We start from the raw sequence: 21418 nt of genomic DNA, 5'->3' as shown, positions 1-21418 counted from the left end.
TCTGAACCACCATGGAAGGAACAGGAATTAAAGGAAAGGACAAAGCAAGGCACCACCTGAGGCTTACCCTGACACATTCTTCTGATTATTATCGTATGTCTATGAAATATTTGTTTTTATGTGTTTCTGACAAGCAGTTGGCTTCCATGAAGCCAGTTGGTACTCTGTCTCATCACCACTATTTGGGGAACAGGGCAGATGATGCACTTGAGGCCCCTTGTCTGGGGTCTCGCACATAATCAGGGTGAGGTCCAGAGATGCTGGGGCCAGGGATACGGAAACGCGGTCCAGGTCTAAGACCATCTGCCTTTCCTTCCTGCCAAATTCACTGAGGGCATGACAGGTCTGGTTGAGATGGTAAAACAGTGAGGAGCACAGGGCTGAGCAAATAGACAGATGTTTATCTTGTGTAGGAATGTGCACTTGGCTTTGGGGACTGTGGCTCTCCATTAGAATCCACACTTGGTAAAGTCTCGGAAGGAACGGGCTTCAGACAATACCCTGAGCTCCTCAGCCTCCCCAAGCTTAGCTTCATGTGCCAGGATGCAAGACTAAAGCACTGTCATGCTAATAGCATCAGGCAGAAATGTTCACTTGTCCATGGAGACACCGCATCTAAACACTATCCACCCTACCCACCCCGTCCTGACTATGGCCTTGCCTTTCCATCGAGGTCTGCTCTCCTCCCCAAGAAAGGGAGAATGGTTAGCCGCTTTCAGAAACTAAAACAAACACCAAAGTTTCCCCAGCATTAAACTCTGCTTCACAGCTAAATGGACTGGAAACTTTCAGGACCTGGAACAAAACTTTGATTCAACCCCTTCCAACAGGTGCTGTGAGCACAAAGACTGCATAGTATATTTTGCGCTGGAAAACAGTCTCAAATTATTTTTTTTTAAAAAAAAGGTTGCCTGGAAGAAAGTTCTATCTTGTGCTTAGAAAACAGGTCTTCTAACCAGTTTGTTCTGGTTTAAACCCCTGCTGAGAATTTGCATGTCCACTCTGGATATACTGAATCAGAATCTACAGTTTAACAAGATACCCAGGTGATTCTTATGTATAATAAATTTTGAGAATCACTGCTCTACTAGTGGTTCTCAGAATTGGTCCCTAACCAGCAGCATTAGCATCGCCTGGGAACTTGTTAGAAATGCAAATTCTCAGCAGAGGTTCAAACCAGATGGGTTGAAGACCTATTAGAAAGATAAATAAAGAGACAATGCTGCCCTCCTTCTTTCCATTCTCACTTCCTTGCTCTCCCACAGGAAGGTCTCATCCGACCTTGAAGCCCTGGGTAGATGCTAGAGAAGTAGGACATCTTTTATCCCTAGGTTTTTAAATAAGTATCCAGGATGAGGCTCACGCAGCCCTTTCCTGTAATCTACCTACCGTGGTAAGGCAAATTAGTTGAAAACACAGCCAGAGAGGACAGAGGTCTGTGTTCTGGCTCAGACTCACCTTCATTTCCTATGTGACCTGAGCAAGTCACTTCACTTCTCATGCCTCACGGTCATCATCTGAACAGTTCAGGAATAAGACAATGGCCCTTTCTAGCCCTAACATTCTGTACGGCAAGTGGTATCATGTTTTTGTTCAAATCCAGGAGAGAGATGTGAATACAAAGGATGCAGACTATTTGCCATCAAGTCAATTCCGACTCATAACGACCCTACAGGACAGAGGAGAACTGCCCCATAGGGTTTCCAAGGCTGTAATCTTTACGGAAGTAGACTGCCACGTTTTTCTCCTGTGGAGCGGCTGGTGGGTTCAAACTGCTGACCTTTTGGTTGGCAGCCAAGCGCTTAACCACTGCACCACCAGGGCTATTATTAACTATGCTTGGCATAAACTAGGACTGTCTAGGGAAACTAGGACCCAGGTTTACTGTAGTCCCCAGCATCTTTCCCTCCACCCCACCGGAGATTGTCCAGAGAGCTCCACAGGCCATTACCTGCTTAAGTCTTTGCACCCTAGAGCTCAGTAAATGATGAACAGAGAAAGTTCTCATCAGCGGTCCAGTGCCTTTTCCCCATTCTCTAGCAACTCCTCACCTATACTCTCCCCCTTCCATACTCACAGCCCTTCCTGGGCTCATCCCATTCTAGGTTAAATGATTGAAAACCCAGGTTCTGGGTTCAGAACGCATGGGTTCAAATCCCAATTTCGTAATTTACCACATAATCTTAGACAACTTACTTAAACTCTCTAAATTATGGGCTTCAAACTTTTTTACTTTAACTGTAATCCATAGTAAGAAATATATATAACATAGTACTCTACTATAAAACAAAACGAAACAAAAAAACCCATTGCTGTCAAGTCGATTCCAACTCATAGCGACCCTATAGGACAGAGTAGAACTGTCCTATGGGGTTTCCAAGGAGTGGCTGGTGAATTCAAACTGCCGACCTGTTGGTTAGCAGCTGAGCTCCTAACCACTGTACTACAAGGACTCCACACATATGTGCATATATATGTTTATACACACACATACATGCACACACATATTAATTGTAACAAATTTAATGAAACAATATTTATTCTTGATATGTTGTAGGCACTATTTATTCCACTGATTTTACTCTCTATATAGTACTTTTATAAAAGCTAGTCATAACCCCACTACATTGATTTCATGGTTTACTAGTGGTTTGAGACCCACAGTTTGAAATACTCTGTTCTAAAGCTTTAGTTTCCTCATCTGTAAAATGAGGATAATAACATTACTTTCCTCATACAATTGTGTGAATATTGACTCAAATGTTTATATAAAAGCTCTTGACTGGGGACATAACAAGTGCTCAGTGAATATCAGGTGTTTTTGGTACCCAAGGCAGAGCACTAGCAGTTAAAATATTTCTCCTACCTCAGGTTCCAGAAGGAAACTCCCAACAATCATACCTCTCAGGAACCTGCATGTGAATCAGTTGGATTTTCCCATTGGGCACGCATAGCACCAAATGAGTTGCACTGAAGCTTCTGTCATGAATACAATCAATACACCTTGTTTCCTTCTAACACCCCTGCAAGGCTTGTAAGAAAAAAAGGCACACCTCAGGAGTTCCATTTAGCCATTGCAAATGGCGCCACCGCAAAGCCCTACTTCCGTTTCTTAGTGGAGGTGTCACTGACTCCCTCAAAGGCTTACAGCTAATTAAACCAAAACGGGGAAGAGGAGGATTCTTGATTAAAGATGCAAGGCTAGGCTCAACCTGAACAGGGTTCAGTGAATAGGAGAGAAGACAACTTATGAATTCTTCAGTGTTGCTTGGCTCAGAAGGTAGTTAACTTGCTGTCTGGTTGACTTTGCAACTACTTCTAGTTAAAGGGTTCCAGGGGCCTAGAAGATAAATAACCAGCAAGGTATCATAACAATGAGGACAGAGCAAAATGTTATTTCCACCCTCCTGTGCCCTCAGTGGCCATTTTCCAGCCCCAGGGCAGGCTTCCACATAATGCTGACTGGCATCTGAAGACTAGCCCTGGCACAGCATGCTGGATGATGATGGTGTAGGACTGCAACCTTCCATCTGAGTCACTGGTAATTCCTGCCCCTGATTCCAGCCAGGATGTGGCAAACTTTCCCCCGTTTTAGTCGAACCATGCCAGGTCAGTAATTCTGACAGCCACAAACTGAATTTTGAACCTCTCCAATTTCTGAATAACTAACAGAGAGAGTGAATTTAATGGAATATGGTCAGATTGAAGTGATCAATTCAGTACTGCAGGAGAAGAGTTCAGGCTGGGTCAAAGACAAGTGCCTAGCTCAGAGCACTGCAGTGGACATATGGGAAATATTAAGCTGTCTTTTAAAAGGTATGCTTAAGGGTACAGTTGGTAAATCAAGGGAGATAGAAACAAATATTCATCTAGCACCTATTAGCTATCAGGCACTGTGTATACATTCTCTATTTCTTACAAAATATAAATATATCCTAGTTACTATCATTCCCATTTTTGAAAAGTGACCATGAAAATTAACTTGCCCAAGATCTTCAAGCTAGTAAACATCAGAATTAGGATTTTATCCCGGGCCTTTCTTGTACAGAAGTTTATGCTCTATCGGCCATATTATACCCCCCCCCCCAGTAAGAGTAAGTGGTGCAAGAGAAAGTAAAAAGGTAAAAAGGAAGAGAAAGGGGACAAATTACACACACACAGGGAAAAGAATGGAGAGAAATGGATAAAAATCAGAAATGAGAAAGGGAAGAAATGCAGAGAAGGAGAAGAAGAAAGAATGGCTGGTAAACACCTTGGCTTTTCAGCAGAATTTGATGATCCAGAACTTGAAATGTGTTATAAGTTCCTCTGGTCTGGAGCCAATATTGGTTCAGTATGGTAGAGCTGTGCTGCCTAGCATCCTGAGCACAACTCTTTCAAGGGGATCGTCAAGCTACTTGAAGCAAGAACTAGGAAGCCAGCCTATCTTCTTACTCAGTGGCAGTGAAAAAAGAGTCTCGATGGAGTTTCTCATGCTCCTGAAGGTGTCCCATTAGTTTGCAGTTATCAAAAAGGAAGCTTCTTAGGACCTATCAATATTGGATCATCTTCCTTCTCTGGCCTGGACACTCGTTTAAGTCTTTTACCAGCAATGAACAGATGTTTAAGGGAAGAGACAAACAATAGTCAAAAGGCTGTTTTATGACTTTTATGCTACGGTCTCTAAACTCCATCTTCCCCTTGATTTTCCGCTTTGTGATGCTGAGGCTTGCACTGAAAACCAGTTTCGCTTTACCAGTTCCATCTGTATTCTATTAGGCTCTGCCAACAGGGGGTGCTAGAGGGAGACTGGAAGACAGGAAGAGGAAGAAGAGCCTTGTTCCTTCCTGGTTGTTTGCTGGTCCTGTCAGCACCACCCCAGCAGAAGTTAGCTCCAGTTTCCAGTTTTTCCTCACTCCTGGAACCATCCTCAACTTACTCTGTCAGTGATATCAGCATCTGCCGGCCTCAGCCCCTCCTCAGATGTCTGACTCCCTGCTCTGAGGGTCCCTCCTCTGAGTTCCCAAGGCACCTGCACCTGCCAGGCATCACCCTTCCTGGTTCTGGCTTCCAGATCTGAGGGAGCCCTTCCAAGCTTCTAGATCCTAATAACCATCACTTCCTCCCTTTGTTCCCCCAGCCCTAGGGATGGTGATTGCTTCCTGCAAGTGCTACCTCCTGAGACCTCAGTGCCTCCCTTAGCCTTTTCAGTCCTTCAATTTCTTATATTATGTATTCTTTATTAGAAACGTTGGTTTCTGGATTGGCCTTTGCCTGAATCATTACCACTCTTGGTCCCATCCAAGATAAGGCTAAGCAACATTCCCATACTGCACTGAATATAGCCTCTGGTGAAGGCGTGCTTCCTTCAGGAGTACAAGGCACCATCACTCATGTGCTCTTCAGGGCAGACATAGAGGAGCTGTGGGAAGTCCACTGTCCAGCTTTCAGATCATGCTCTGGGGAGTTGATTAAAAGGAGAGGTGTTCTGACCCCTTCTATTACTTTCTTCATGGCAGAAATTGGGAACTCAAGTTGTCGTTAAATTTAAACTCCTTTATCTCACATGAAAAAGATTTAATCATGAGTATAACATATTTAGTTCATTCAAGACCCTAGGCTCTAAGATTAATTAGCACTGTTCACAAATATTTCCAGTTTTTCTTCTTCCAAATCCATGGTCGGATTACAGTTTCCTGCTCCCTTAAAGTCATAGTCACCGCATGACTTACATTGACCAGTAAATATGAGTGAAGGTAATTTGTGTCACTTCTCAGTGGAAGCGTTAATAACCAGCACATGATTTGCTATCCGTCTCCTTTTTTTATTTCAAAGCAGTGGAAAGCTTGAAGATGAACCTCCTAATGGTTCCCTTAATGAAAATAATCTAGAACAGATCCCAATCCCCCGCCAGCCAATCTTCAGTGGACATAAATCCTACATGTCATTCACACCTCATAGCGAAAATAAATAGGACTCACACTACCTGTCAGAAATTTATAAAGCCAGTCAACAAGATAATGACTACTATTAGGTTCAGAAATGAATCAGAATGAGCTACTGGAAAAACTACATTATTAAATGACTCTGTTAGATGTTGCCTAATAGCCATAGTTTACAATGTAGACAAACAATGACTATTTCCTGGTGTTTACTGGAATTATCTAAAAACACTGACACGATGCGTATGAATTCACTCGTAGCATATTTCAGTTTGACATGTAAGGGGGAAGTGCTTGACAAATTTCTGTGTTTTAGTCATTGAAAACCCAGGCTACAGAATTACTTTTTTTTTTTTCTTTTTTTCGCTTCAAGAAAGGGTATAGCTACTTGAACAAGAGTGACAGCCTGGATGTTGTTTATTCACAGAGAACTATGAAAAAAGAAAAAACAAAACAAAACCTCTGATCTTCATTTAGTGTTGACAGAAGTGGTGAAAGCAGTCAATACCATCAATTTTCAGCCACTGAGTAGTAATCTACTTATTTTGACAGCACAGTGCACAAAAATAAATGCCAAATATAAACACAGCTTTTCCCACACTTAACTATTCTACTGTTGAGGAGAAAAATATTTATGCATGCTTTTTAGAATGAGAAATGAGATAAAATATTGCTTTATACTATAATGTCATTGAATGATACATATGATTTCAAAGGTTCTATACAAATAGCATATCCCAGTATAATTGGTATCTTGAACCATGTAAACCTATCCTTCAGGCCAAGGCATTAGGATTTTTAAGATTGAAGATAAGTAGCTGAGATTTCTAAAGAAGGCCAACCATGAAGGCAAGGGCTTGAATGTCCAGACTCTGACTTCTCCCCACAGCCTGAAGGCTTCCTTCACTCTTCAGAAAACAAAATCAGTGACAAGACTGGATATTTTAATGATCTCAAGATTATGAAGCTTTCCAGGGGTAAACACAAGCAAAGTGTGTATTCATGGTCACTATTTCCCAGGCTGAATCATCCAAACTTTCAGCTTCGCAGGATGATATCTTGCTGATTTACGGTTTGAAGGAACTCCGAACCCTTTAGTGAGAAATCATTCTGTAAGACTCATATGAGGGCATCAGCAAGACCTCAGACTTGAGATATTTATCCATGAGCTGGACAAAATTCCTTGGTAAAGATTATAAAATAATTTTTATGATGGTTTTTAAATACTTCGCTTTATTATTATTGTTTTACAATGTTGATTTTAAAGTCACTTAAAATTGGTAGTTCATTAATGTACTAAATGTCCATTAAGTGATTCAGAGATACTGAACATTTGAGGAGCATGGAGGGATTCCAGTGTTGGAAGCTGCTGGGAAAATTGGGAAATAAGGAGATTGATCTGATATTTTTTAATGAGTGAAAAAAATGTGAAATACAATACTCTTTAATCAAATAGGAATGTATGGTCACCTCACTGCCATTGACTATCTCACTTTTCAGTACCTGGGTTCGCAGAAGCTCCATAAGAGTAAGATTTCCTGTTACTTCTCATAATAGATGACCTTGGACAGGATCCTCCAGGCGCCACACACCTCTCTCATCTGAGCAAACATAGATGAGCTCTTTGTCACCATTTAGCCCCATAAGCCTTTCTAAAAACTTACTGAAGTCAGCTAAGTTCAGGTGGCAAAAATGATGCTTTTATTATGAAAGCAGTGGCCAGAAAATTCAAACCTTTGAGTCACCCAACCTATTTCCTTTAGAATCCGACGCTGAGCCAAGTGGTTTTTATTTTGTCTTCTCAAACTAGGTAACACTCCCTTGCAGCCAACTCTTGGATAACCTGCAGGCAGCTGGGGGCACACCCCACTTTGGGGGGGCAGTTTTCAGACCAGATTTAAAGCCATTTGTCAGGCTTATGTAAGTGACAGCATCAGCAAGAGCCTGGCATGAGCAGGGTGGGAGGCATTCCAGAAGAGACACACTGCGGCAAAAGATGAGGACGGCATGAGAGAAAACAAACAGATGGAGCAGCCGGCACCAGATAGAAGAAGAGAAGATTGCTTCCTGACAGAATTTACAGACGCCAAAAAAAAAAAGGACAGAAAACAAACAACAAAAAAAGAGCAATTCCTTCTTCCGTCTCCACTTGGCCCATGCAGTCACATGAAACCAACGTAACCATGGACGTGGAGGGTTTCCTTTCCTTGGTTTCTGTTACTTTTTCTTCTGCTCAGTCCATGGCTCTTTCCCAGTTTTATTTGTTCATTGAGGCACAGAGACAGTCAAAGTCTCTGCTCTCATGACTTGACTGAGGGTTCTGGAAAGAACTGAATCGCGGCAGAAGGATATCCTCAACTTAATAGCATCTCTGCCAACTCCATGCCATCCATGCCTGAGGGCCCCACATGCAGCAGTCTGGATTACAAGAAGTTCCAAATCCTTCTTGAAGGTGCTCGTTATTATGACCAACCTGTAAACAAAGGACTTTCTAGATATTTAATACATAAAATAAACCCTCCCACCACCGTTTTCAGTTTATAAGAACGGTCTAGGGCCCACTAGTTTCTAGACTGTCAGATAATGAAGTCAGTGGAAAAGTGCACATTTTAATATATTTCATTCTTACCATCAAACAAATCACTCACTGGAGCATCTTTCATCCCAGAAATCTCTAGAAACAAGCCATTGTGATGGAGACTAGGTGGATATGGCAGAAGGCTGTGTTTTCTCCAGCTTTTTACTCTCGGTGATACACTCTTTTAAATAGTGTTTTTTTGTAATAATATGTAACTTGGGGACTGTGATGGCTAATTTTATATGTCAACTTAGCTAGGCTATGGTGCCCAGTTATTTGGTCAAACGCTAGTCTAGCTACTGTTATGAAGTAGCTACATGTGATTAAATCAGCTGGCCTTAAGTAAATAAAATTATCCCCCATAATGTAGGTGGCCTCAACCAATCAGTTAAAAGCCTTAAAAGCAAAAAAAGAGAGATTCCCTAGGGTGTGTTCTGCCTCCAGACTATAAATAGACATTCTGCCAGAACTCACTAACTCTTCACTCTTCCCATTACCTGACCTACAGATTTTGGGACACAAGTCTGCAGTAGTCTCCAGGTCACCTGACCTGTAGACTCTGGACTTGCCAGTCCCCCACAACCACATGAACCAATTTCTTGAAGTAGATCTCTCTATCTCTCTCCCTCTGTTTTTCTCTCTCTCTTTCTCGATACATAGATAGATAGATAATAGATAAGAGATTACAGATCATAGATTATAGATATATCTCACTGATTCTGTTTCTCTAGGGAATGCTGACTAAGGCAAAATGGAAGACTATTTTGGTCACGGAGGCAATCCAATGACTGTCTTTCCAAAAAGCAAGTTTTTGGAAGTTTTGTTATCAGATGTTCAGCACGTACGTGCTCTGGTAGAACTGTGAGAGATTCTGATTCCAAATTCTCCAGCCACCAGGCCAAAGAGTTGGCTTTGAAGCAGAAATCATGGCAGGAAGGAGCACAGGTTGACCAGAATTGCAAAGTTAAAAAGTTCATAGTGTTTTTGATCAGGATTTTTCAAGATATAAAGCAAAAATCTTCCAAAGAAAAAGCCACTATATTAAAACTGGTTAGTGGAAGAAGTTTATTCATTCCTGCACCCATTCAGCATATATTTCTTGAGCATGTAGTATATGCAAAGTAATTAAGATAAATCCCTGTCTTTAGTATTTCACAGTCTGGTGAGGACTGAGGGAGAGACAGTAGTGAGAATGTCACATTTTTCTAGTCATTTTCTTTTCCAAGTCCCAAAATCATGGCCTAGCGTAGACTGAAGTTGTGAAGAATTTCATTTTACTTGAATCCACAATCAACGCCTGTGGAAGCAGCAGTCAAGAAATCAAATGACATATTGCATTGGGCAAATCTGCTGTGAAAGACCTCTTTAAAAGTGTTAAAAAGTAAAGATGTCACTTTGGGGACTAAGGTACACCTGACCCAAGCCATGTTATTTTTAATCACCTCATATGCGCGTGAAGGCTGGACAATGAATAAGGAAGACCAAAGAAGAATTGATGCCTTTGAATTATGGTGTTGCAAAGAATATTGAATATACCATGGATTGCCAGAAGAATGAACAAATCTGTCTTGGGAGAAGTACAGCCAGAATGTTCCTTAGAAGTGAGACTTCATCTTACATAGTTCGAATAGGTTATCATGAAGGACCAGTCCTTGGAGAAGGACATTATGCTTGGTAAAGTAGAGGATCAGTAAAAAAGAGGAAGACCCTTAAGGAGATGGATTGACACAGTGGCTGCAACAATCGGCTCAAACAAAGCAACCATTGTGAGGATGGCGCAGTACCAGCCAGTGTTTCGTTCTGTTGTACATAGATATGGTCGCTATGAGTCAGAACCAACTCAATAGCACCTAACAACAACATATATGCTATAGGGACACAGAGGAGAACACATATAATTGCATCTGGAAGCAAGAATCTGGAAAGCTAAAGATGAGGTCAATCTTCAAGAATGAATTGATATGTTCCAGACAGGAAAGGGGATGGAGAGCATTCTGGAAAAAAGGACCAAAAATGGAAAGTCATGGAGGTATCTGGGAGGTTGTCACATTGAGGAAACAGTGAATAGAATGGAACACACAGGTATGTACATGGGAACTCATTGCGGAGTGGCAGGAAAAGACTCTGAGAAATCAGAGGGATTAGCGCATGACAGACTTCAAATGCCATGCTAAGGAGCAAATCAGTTGTGATGTGATGTGAGATCTGGCATTTAGGAAACTCAGTGTGGCTGGCCATTTGGAGGAACAACTGGAGAGAGACATTTAGGAAACAACTACAATAGGCCAGGCCAAAAAAAAAAAAAAAGAGAGATGATGAGGGCTTGAATTAAAGTAGTGGTTATAGGATTGGATGTGAGGAAACAGGTCAAGGGATATTACTGAGGTAAAAATCATGTTAGTGGCTGATTGGATGTGGATGTGAGGTAGAAGGAAGAGTCCAGTGCGGTTCATCTCAGACTTGAATTATAGGCAAGGGGTGTCATTTCTGAGACAGGGAACATAGAAGTGTGTTCTGAGAGATGATGAGCATGGGTTGGGGCAGACCAAGTTTGGGTATTGTTGGTACACTCAAAGGCAGATATTTCAAGGTCTGGACTAGAGATTTAGATCTGAATGACATTTGACTCTGAAGGCCCTATGAGCAGACGAAATAGACTAGAGGGCCCAGGGGACAGCAGGAAGTAAGTCTAACTTCAGATACCTGAACACGGGTGGATGATTATTTTCTCTATCATTGAAAGAAACTTTATCAGTGTCTTAAAGAAACAAACAAAAACATTGCCATGCAGTTGAATCTGACTCACGGCAGCCCCATGTATTACAGAGTAGAACTGCTCCATAGGGTTTTCTTGGCTGTAATCTTTATGGAAGCAGATCACCAGGCTGTTCTTCCTCAGTGCCACTGGGTGGGTTCGAACCTCCAACCTTTAGGTTAGTAGTTGAGTACAAGCTGTTTACATCACCCAGTGACCTTGTCTCAAAGAAAGTTCAGACAAAATGGCTGAGAGATAAACAGAGAGGATTCTGCACCGTTTGGTGATCCTCCTCTCTGGCAGTGATCATAAGGGACAGATAGAGGGTCAGTGGGCATCCTGAAATCACATATAGCCAACATTAGATCATTAGGTATATTTGTGAAACAATAGTCTCCGTCTCCTTTGAGGTCCCTTGTTGCTGGGAAAGTCCTGAGCCAGAATCTCTTGGCCTCTTGGCTTCTCCTCTTTGGCTGTTTGCTAAGGTAGGCTTTCCCATGGCCCCTCAGCCAGGGCTGGTACCTTCTCTGTCTTCCAAACCCCTCTATGTAGGAAAGTCTGTATCAGGCGGGTCTGTATGAGCCTGAAATCCATAGAAATTGCTCATCTGTCTCTGGTCCTCTGGTTTTCTAAACCAGGACTAAAACCAAAACAAAACCCACTGCCATAGAGTTGATTCCAACTCATAGCGACCATATAGGACAGAGTAGAACTGCCGCATAGGGTTTCCAAGGAGCGCCTGGTGGATTTGAACTGCTGACCTTTTGGTTAGCAGCCATAGCTCTTAACCACTACACCCGCAAACGAGGACTACATTATATTAAAACCATGGAAAGGCAACCCCTCCATTCACTGAACATACTTTCTAGGGGAAATGAAGAGAAACCAATAAAAAGTTTACCTCTTCATTTTGATTTTCTGCCCTGACAGCAGAACATGATCTCCATAAATATTTATTCTCAACCTCACAGTTCATATCAATCAATGTGTAAAAAAACGCTTGACCCAGGGTTTAGTCTCGGTGCTCACCGAAAAAGACTTCTTGGGAGATTATCTTTAAAGGCACATCTCTAGCCAGCAGTTCTTGTCCTCTGACTTTTGTAAAGTTTATGTTATGGGGACAAATGACCTTGCTTTTCCAGTTGGGGCGGCCCTCAGGCTCCTGATGTGGGTCTGCTTCATGGAAGAAGCCAACTCAGAATGGCCACAGCTGCTCGATGTGGATGAGAAGGTATTCCTGATCTGCCGGAGTAATAATTTCAGTGTGTTCTCGGCAGGTTCTCAGTGTGATCCTGTGAGGGTGCCCTCATCCCCTGCGTGATATGTTGTACTTGGAGTCCTTCCCTGCTTCAGTTTCAGTATCAGTCAGAGGGAAACAGCCAAACAACATTCCTTCATGTAGATAACCATAGGCAGCTGGCTACTCCCGGGCTGGCAACCTAACTCCCCCAGCGTGTTCTCACAGCTGGGCTTACTTAAGGGAGAGGACAGACGTTTTCCTGCTCAGAAACACAACTGCTAAACATTACTCCAGTAGCCTCCTTGCTGTCGGTAAAAATAAAACTCTTAGGGCACTTTCCTGGTCCTTTGCTGGAGTGTGCAGAGCAGCAACAACACTGAGTCGCCCAACACACGCGTTTCCAGCTCTCACACTGAAAACAACTATCCATTCCGGGGTCTATGTAATGCCATGTTGTTCGCATTTTTGTGCTTTTTGTTGGTGAATTTGCTATTTAAAATGTACCCCCCACTCCCGGCATTGTGCTTAAATGCTATCTAGTGCTCCTAAGTGAAAAAAAGGCTGTGGGGTGCCTTCCAGAGAAAATACGTGTTAGACAAGCTTCAACCAGGCATGAGTTAGAGGGCTGTTGGCTCTGAGTTCGGTATTGGTGAATCAATAACATACTTAAGGAAGGTATCTTTAAACAGAAGCACACATAAAACAAGTTTATGTATTGATTGGTTGCCCAAAAACTCTTCCGCAAATATTCGCCAGTTGATCTGGGATTCTATTATAATGTGGAATCAGGAATAGCAAACGGTGTTGAAAACAGCTACTACCTTCAGATTATCTGATCTCATGGCGAGTGGTACTGAAGTATACTCGGGTAGGGTGATAGCAATGATGCCTGTTAAACACAGACGTGAGCCAGATGTCACACCAGGCAAGACCAGCCCTCTCTACAAACTCCACCAATCTCTGCAATGGGGTTGCTTGACTTCTACTTCAAGCAGAGGTCTCCCCAAAGCCCTGGAGGAAATCCTGACCCTAGTAGAAGACTTGGAGCTCTAGTTCAGTGGCTCTGATGTTGCTATCAAATCATGTTTGCTGTAAATTTCATTCTGTCCTTTCATTCATCCAACAAACATCTATTGAGCTTTTACCAGGCACCAAACACTATTCTGGACACTGAATATAGTATCACAGTTCTAGTTACCTGTCCAAATCCTTCAACACCTGTTGCAAGTACCTGGCTTTTGTTTCCCCAAGCCTGAGTCTGCCTTAATACTGGCCAAACTGCGGCTCCTTGAAGACGTGCTCTCACACATCCCTTATTCTGATGTGGCTGTCAGATCTCTAGTGACACCACCAGCAGGAATACCCATTTAAAAAAACCATTGCCCTCGAGTCATTAAGTGGTTAGCAGCCATGCGCTTAACCACTGCACCACCAGGACTTGCCCGTGCTTCCAGGCTCCCCATTCCAAGCCTCTTCCCATTGGCAGGGACACTATCAGTTAACCTTTGTTCATTACCTCACATTTGACTACCTAGACAATGAGCTCGCCTATAGTAAGTGCTCAAAATTTTTCATGTGTTCTTTACAGACCCCTCACTAGTATAATAACATACAAGAAATCAGATACTTATCTTACTTCTTCACAGATGTGTCCCTAGAACCTAGACCTCTAGTTAGCATGTAGTAGGCAGTCTAAAAAAAAGTGTTGAATCAATCACTAAAGGTTCATGTAGTCTTTGTTGAATTTTAAGAGGATGTGGGACCGTAATTCCTTGCTGTTCAATAATCATGCTGACCTGGAACCAGCAACTACTGACTCAGTTGGCTCTCTTTGTTTAAGGCATCTCTGGAGGACCCTCACCATATCACACACCCCAAAAAGCTGCAGGTCCATCCTATTCCAAATGAACTATAGGGATGAGCACTGCACCACTTGAATCAGTGAAAAAAGAGCTCTGGAAATAGGGTTTTCTTCTGCTGAGTTAATGAAAGAAAGGCATGGTGTGCACAGTAACGGGGACTATTTTAAGCAGAATACTGCTCTCCTATGCTTTTTCTCACTGTCAAATGTGTACGAAAGTGACAGATAGTAATTTCTGCTCCCCAGAACTATAGTTTGAAATACGTCCAATAGCAAAGCATTCCTCTCCATCTCTTCTCTCCCTACCAACTGTCAGAAGCTCTTAGACTATGAGAAGTTCTTAGTAGGAGCCTTGAAAAAATGGCATTTATTCATTGCTGCATCACTTTGGTAATTTTGAAGATATTTGAAGAGAAACTAGAATATGCCAGATACTTACCTGCTGAATTAAGAGAGAGTTGGGAAAAGTTTCAAGATAATAGGGAATAATGGAGTAGACTGGATTTTGCAGATAAACCCAACGCTCCTCCATCCATGTGTAATTCCCAGTTGACTGTCTTCTCAAGCTGATCAACCTGGGCTGGCCCAATAAATATAAAGGCAGGCAGTGAACGGGCTTCACTACCATCTTCCTCAGGTTGTGTTGGCCACAGGTGCATGGGAGTATGATTTAAAGAGAAGGCTGAGTTGCCATAATATTCACACATCAGTTGTGTTTGCTGGTTTTAGCGCAGAGTGGATAAAAAGTAAAATAAGACAATAAAGTTTGTTATGTGCCAGGAATAGTGCTGGGTGGGAGCTTTATAGATGATAGTCATTATTTTATTTGTATAATAACCGCATGTACTTGGCATTATTTTAGAAATTAAAGAAATTGAAAAAAGGCTCAAAAAAAGCAAATAACCAGCTTAAGATTCTGTAAGATTTGAGCTATGTTCGTTCTTTCTTCAAAGCCAATTTTTCTACACTAGTAGAATAATTGTTAGTTCAACTGTATTACTTTATGATTTAAAAAAAAATCCCATCGTCATTGAGTCAATTCTGACTCATGGTGACCCCATGTGTTACAGAATAGAACTGCTCCGTAGGTTTTTCTTGGCTGTAATCTTTTACAGAAGCAGATTACCAGACCTTTCTTCCATGGTGCCTCTGGCTAGGTTCTAACCCACAATGTTAGGTCAGTAGACAAGTATCAAGCATTTGCGGCACCCAGGGACCTCTGACTTTATGATATTGTTGTGTGCCATCGACTCAATTCCAACTCATTGCCACCCCATGTAATAGCAGGTATAAATTCCATCTCAATTATTTGTCTATATATCTGTTTCCCTAACCAGGTGTATCCCCCTTTCCGACTTTATTTTTCTTCATAGCCTTGTATCAGTCAGGGTTCAATCAGAAAATAGAACCAATAGAAGATAAATACAAAGAGGCTGATTGCAAGGAATTCGCTTACTCAGCTGCGGGGACTGGCTAAGCAAATCCAAAATCCATAGTGCAGACCATCAGGAACAGCAGTGTCTTGGGCACAGGCTAACGCTACTGCCCACTAATGGGATTTCTTCTTCTTTCAGTAGAGCCTCAGCCCAGCTTTTAAGTCTTTCAACTGATTGAATCAGGCCCACCCAGATTCTCCAGATTTATCTTTGTTACTTAATGTCAGCTGATCAAGGACTTTAATTGTATCTACAAAATACCTTCCCAGCAACATCTAGATTAGTGTTTGATTAGGTAACTGAGGACTCTACTCTAGCCACGTTGTTGCTTCAAACAGACTATCACAGTACTTACCACAATTTGACATATTTTATTTACTTCTTGCTCGTTATCTCTCTTTCTTCACTGGAATGTAAATACCCTGAGAACAGCAAGTTTTTCAGTTTTGTTTTATTGCCATACCCCTCAGCAGCCAGAACATTGTTTAGTGCATAGTAAGCACTCGATAGATATGCATCAAATAAATGAATGCATGGCTTTAAAGGCACCTCCCCTCTCCATACTGATTTCTGTAGCACCCCACACAGTTCCCAGCAAAGATCAGGTGGTCATAGTTGTTTTGAATTGAATTTTCAAGAGGAAAGTAGTTGACAATGCACATTCTTTCCTTGCTTATAGAGTCACATCACTAAGGTGTGGCTGATGGTGTGGAGACACTGGGCATGGAGGGCCAGAGGGCTGTCTTTACACAGCTGACATTACCAACGTGAAGAGAAGTCATCAGCACCATTCCACCCCTACCGGGTACCGTGGGAATTGAAGATGGGAGGGATGCAATAGCAATTGGCAGTCATGCCTGGAGTAATTTCAGGAATAGGTCAATATAACCTTTGCTGAAAGGGAGCTGGAAAGGTCATAGAGTACATGCCCCTGCTTCTGGAGGACAGCTCCTACTTCTGGATGGCAGCTCAAAAGGAAAGTTACCATCTTGGACTATCAATTCAGATGTTCAGTCAGCAGAAGAAAATAATCATGACCTCCTTAAGGTCAAGCTTCAGTTTCCACTACCCCTGGATAGTTGGTCATGAAGGAAAAGGGCATCTGATACCACTCAGCTGATTGTTTTGAAGGCTCATGGCTGTGAGCCTCCTCCTTCTAACCACAGTGGGGTATTTTTATTTATAGCTGCCATGATAATTATATGTACCATTCTTTAACATAGAACATGCTTCCTCCTTTCTACTCTTAGAGAAAAGAAAATTTTCCTACCAAATCTGTTATTACCAAGTGGTGTTTTCTTCTTCCCAATACACTGGACCTGCTCATCTGCCAACTCAGCAGATGCATATAAGCACGCACACACACACACACACACACACACACACACACACACATTTACATGTAATAGATGAAAAGTAAAAAAGAATAAAAATGGAAACATGAGAATGACCACGGAATAGAACACTCATTTACTGCATGGTCTGGCATATTCTGGATTATAAGGAAAATACACTCTGAAAGAAAAAAAGAAAATTTACTAAAACATTTGTGGATATGAGACCATGAGTTTGGCACTAAAAGAGGCAATTATATATAGGATGGGATCAGTAGACTACTGTTGTTGTTGTTAGATGCTGACTAGTTAGTTCCAAGTCATAGTGATCCTATGAACAACAGAACAAAACACTACCGAGTTGGTGCCATCCTCACAATCATTGCTATGTTTGACCCCATTGTTGCAGCTACTGTGTCAATCTATTTCGTTGAGGGTCTTCCTCTTTTTCACTGACCCTCTACCAAGCATGATGTCTTTCTCCAGAAACTGGATCCTCCTGATAACATCTCCAAAGTATGTGAGACGAAGTCTCGCCATCCTCACTTCCAAGGAGCACTCTGGCTGTACTTCTTCCAAGCTAAACTTGTTCATTCCTCTGGCAGTCCATGGTGTGTTGAATATTCTTTGCCAAAACCATAATTCAAATGTGTTGATTCTTCTTTGGTCTTCCTTACTCATTGTCCAGCTTTTGCATGCCTATGAAGCGACTGAAAATATCATGGCTTGGGTCAGGGCCACCTTAGTCCTCAAAGTGACATCTTTGCTCTTAAAAACTTAAAAGAATTCTTTTGCCACAGGTTGCACAATGCAATATGTGTTTGATTTCTTGACTGCTGCTTCCATGGGCTTTGATTGTGGATCCCAGTATAATGAAATCCTTGACAACTTCAATCTTTTCTCCGTTTATCATAATGTTGCTTATTGGTCAAGTTGTGGGATTTTTGTTTTCTTTGTGTTGAGGTGTAACTCATACCTTAGGCTACAGTCTTTGATCTTCATCAGTAAATTCTTTAAGTAAATGCTTCAAGTCCTCTTCACTCATCTATGTATCACAGGTTGTTAGTGAGTCTTCCTCCAATCCTGATGCCACGTTCTTCTTCATATAGTCCAACTTCTTAGAATATTTGTTCAGCATACACATTGAATGTGAAAGTAGGGTGAAAACATACAGCCCTGATGCACATCTTTTCTGATTTTAAACCACGCAGTGTCCTCTTGTTTTGTTCGAATGACTGCCTCTTGGTCTATGTATAGGTTCTTCATGAGCACAATTAAGTGTTCTAGAATTTCCATTCTTTGTAAGGTTAGCCATAGTTCATCATGATCCACACAGTCAAATGCCTTTACATAGTCAATAAAACGCAGGTAAACATCTTTCTGGTATTCTCTGCTTTCAGCTAAGATCCATCTGACATCAGCAATGATATCACTCATCCCACATCCTCTTCTGAATCCGGCTTGAATTTCTGGCAGTTCCTTGTCGATGTACTTCTGTGTCATGGATTGAATTGTGTCCCCCAAAAATATCTGTCAACTTGGCTGTGTCATGATTCCCCATATTGTATAATTGTGTACCATTTTGTAATCTGATGTGATTTCCTTATGTGTTGTAAATTCAATCACTATAATCTAATAAGATGGATTCGCAGCAGTTATACTGATAAGGTATACAGGATTGGATAGTGTCTTAAGCCAATCTCTTTTGAGATATAAAAGACAGAAGCGAGCAGAGACACTTGGGAACCTCATACCACCAAGAAAGTAGTGACGGGAGCAGAGTGCATCCTTTGGACCTGAGGTTCCTGTGCTGAGATGCTCCCAGACCAAGGGAAGACTGATGCATCACAAGGATCTTCCTCCAGAGCCGAAAGAGAGAGAGAAAGCCTTCCCCTGGAGCTGATGCCCTGAATTTGGACTTGTAGCCTACTGGACTGTGAGAGAATAAATTTCTCTTTGTTAAAACCATCCACTTGTGGCAGACTAAGACGTGCTGCAACCACCTATGAATTATTTTTAGCAAAATTTTACTTGTGGGGGACCTCACACCATCAAGAAAGTGGTGCTGGGAGCAGAGCACATCCTTTGGACTGGGGTCCCTGCACAGAGAAGCTCCTAGTCCGGGGGAGCACTGAAGAGAAGGCCGACAGAGAGAAAAAGGCTTCCCCTGGAGCTGACGCCCTGAATTTGGACTTTCAGCCTACTTTAACTGCGAGGAAATAAACTTCTCTTCGTTAAAACCATGCACTTGTGGTGTTTCTGGTATAGCAGCACTAGATGACTAAGACAGAATTTGGTACCGAGAGTGAGGTGCTGCTCTGACAGATACCTAAAATGTGGAAGCAGTTTTAAAACTGTGAATGGATAAACGCGCAGCAGTGACAGAGGACCAGCAGCCCCAGAGAACCTACAGCAGCAGAGAAGCGGCAGCAGCAGAGAACCAACTGCAGCAGAACCAGGAGACCAGTGCAGGACGGCACTGGAGCTGACCCATGGAGCGAGAGAGCTGAGTCCCTGTGCACGGGAGGCTTTCTGGCGGAGTGGGGTGCTTCCGGGCACTTATCAGTGGAGCTAGGCTTGCCGACCCACGGAGCAAGGGAGCTGAGTGCCTGTGTGCAGGAGGCTTCCTGGCGGAGTGGGGTGCTTCCAGGCACTTGTTGGTGGAGATAGGCTTGCCGACCCACAGAGCAAGGAAGCTGAAAGCCTGTGCGCAGGAGGCTTCTGGCGGAGTGGGGTGCCTCCGGGCACTTATTGGTGGAGCTACTGAGCTTTGGAACACTTGCCCCAGCAGGGCAGATGCAGGCATGAGGCCCGAGGTCCAAGAGGCCACAGGAAACAGAAGCAGAAGCTGAAGAGACAAGGGACACAAAAAGCTGAGCTGCCTCGGTCTCAAAAGGTATGGCCATGACCTCAGGGGTTTCAAAGGGTGGAGCCATGGCCTCTGGTGTTTCTAAGGGTGGAGTTGTCACTCCGATGGACTAGGAGAATGGTGTGCCTAAAGCCAAGGGAGCAGAGTTGCTGTCCCAGTGGGCCTGGAAGGCGGAGCTGAAGCCCAGGGCCGAGGGGCCTCCACTCAAAATCCAGAGACTGTGGTCAATACCTAGAGTCTGGAGGGCAGAGCCATTGTGTAAATTGTCTCAGAGAACAGAGGATTATTTTCAAAGCCTTGAGGGCTAATGTAATGTGTTCTGCTGACTTGCTTGGTGCCTGTTATCCCTTCTTTTCCTCTAGTTTCTCCCATTTGTAATGGAAATGTCTAGCTTGTGTCTGTTCTGCCATTGTACCTTTGGAAGCAGATAACTTGTATTCTAGATTTCACAGATGAAGAGAATTTTTGGATTTTGGACTTGGAGTTAAGACTTTTGCTATGATATGATGGGGTGAATAGGTTTTCCATGTTGCAAGGATGTGATTTTTTTGGGGGGGCAAAGGGTGGAATGTCATGGTTTGAATTACATCTCCCCAAAAATGTGTATATCAGTTTGGCTGGGACATGATTCCGGTACTGTGTGATTTTCTTATATGTTGTAAATCCTGCCTCTATGATGTTAAGGAGGGAGGATGGGTGGCAGTTGTGTTAGTAAGGCAGGACTGGATCTACAAGACTGGATTGTGTCCTGAGGCAATCTCTTGAGACATGAAAGACAGAAGTGAGCAGAGAGACAGGGGGACCTCAAACAATCAAGAAAGCGGTGCCAGGATCAGGGCGTGTCCTTTGGACAGGGGTCCCTGTGCAGAGAAGCTCCTAGTCCAAGGGAACACTGAAGAGAAGGCCGACAGAGAGAAAAAGGCTTCCCCTGGAGCTGATGCCCTGAATTCAGACTTTTAGCCTACTTTAACTGTGAGGAAATAAACTTCTCTTCGTTTAAAAAATAAAAAATTTACTTGCATGTGATATTAATGATATTGTTCGATAATTTCTGCATTCTGTTGGATCACTTTTCTTTGGAACGGGCATGTATATGGATCTCATCCAGTTAGTTGGCCAGATAGCTGTCTTCCAAATTTCTTGGCATAGACAAGTGGGTGCTTCCAGTGTTGCATCCATTTATTGAAACAACTCAATTGGTATTCCGTCAATTCCTAGAGCCTTGTTTTTCATCAAAGCCTTCAGCGCAGCTTGGACTTCTTCCTTCAGTATCATTGGTTCTTAATCATATGCTACCTCCTGAAATGGCTGAATGTCTACCAATTCTTTTTGGTACAGTGACTCTTTGTATTCCTTCCATCTTCTTTTGATGTTTCCTGTATCACTCAATATTCTGCCATAGAATTTTTCAGTATTGCAGCTCA

General features: G+C 42.6%; 1 long non-coding RNA gene across 3 annotated transcripts in view; it reads right to left on the bottom strand.

The window, feature by feature from the left end:
• Positions 1 to 7599: 7599 nt before the first annotated feature.
• Positions 7600 to 21418, bottom strand: part of LOC111821298 (uncharacterized) — a 165278-nt gene continuing 151459 nt past the window's right edge. For all 3 annotated transcript variants that reach the window (XR_002824738.1, XR_002824740.1, XR_002824739.1), the window contains one exon: positions 7600 to 8394. This is a non-coding gene — a long non-coding RNA (uncharacterized LOC111821298). The remainder of the gene's footprint in view (positions 8395 to 21418) is intronic.

Source organism: Trichechus manatus, unplaced genomic scaffold (genome assembly GCF_000243295.1).
Source record: "Trichechus manatus latirostris isolate Lorelei unplaced genomic scaffold, TriManLat1.0 scaffold00076, whole genome shotgun sequence".
Lineage (NCBI taxonomy): Eukaryota > Metazoa > Chordata > Mammalia > Sirenia > Trichechidae > Trichechus > Trichechus manatus.
Note: the sequence above shows the minus strand (reverse complement) of the source record. Positions and strands in the feature narration are given on the sequence as shown.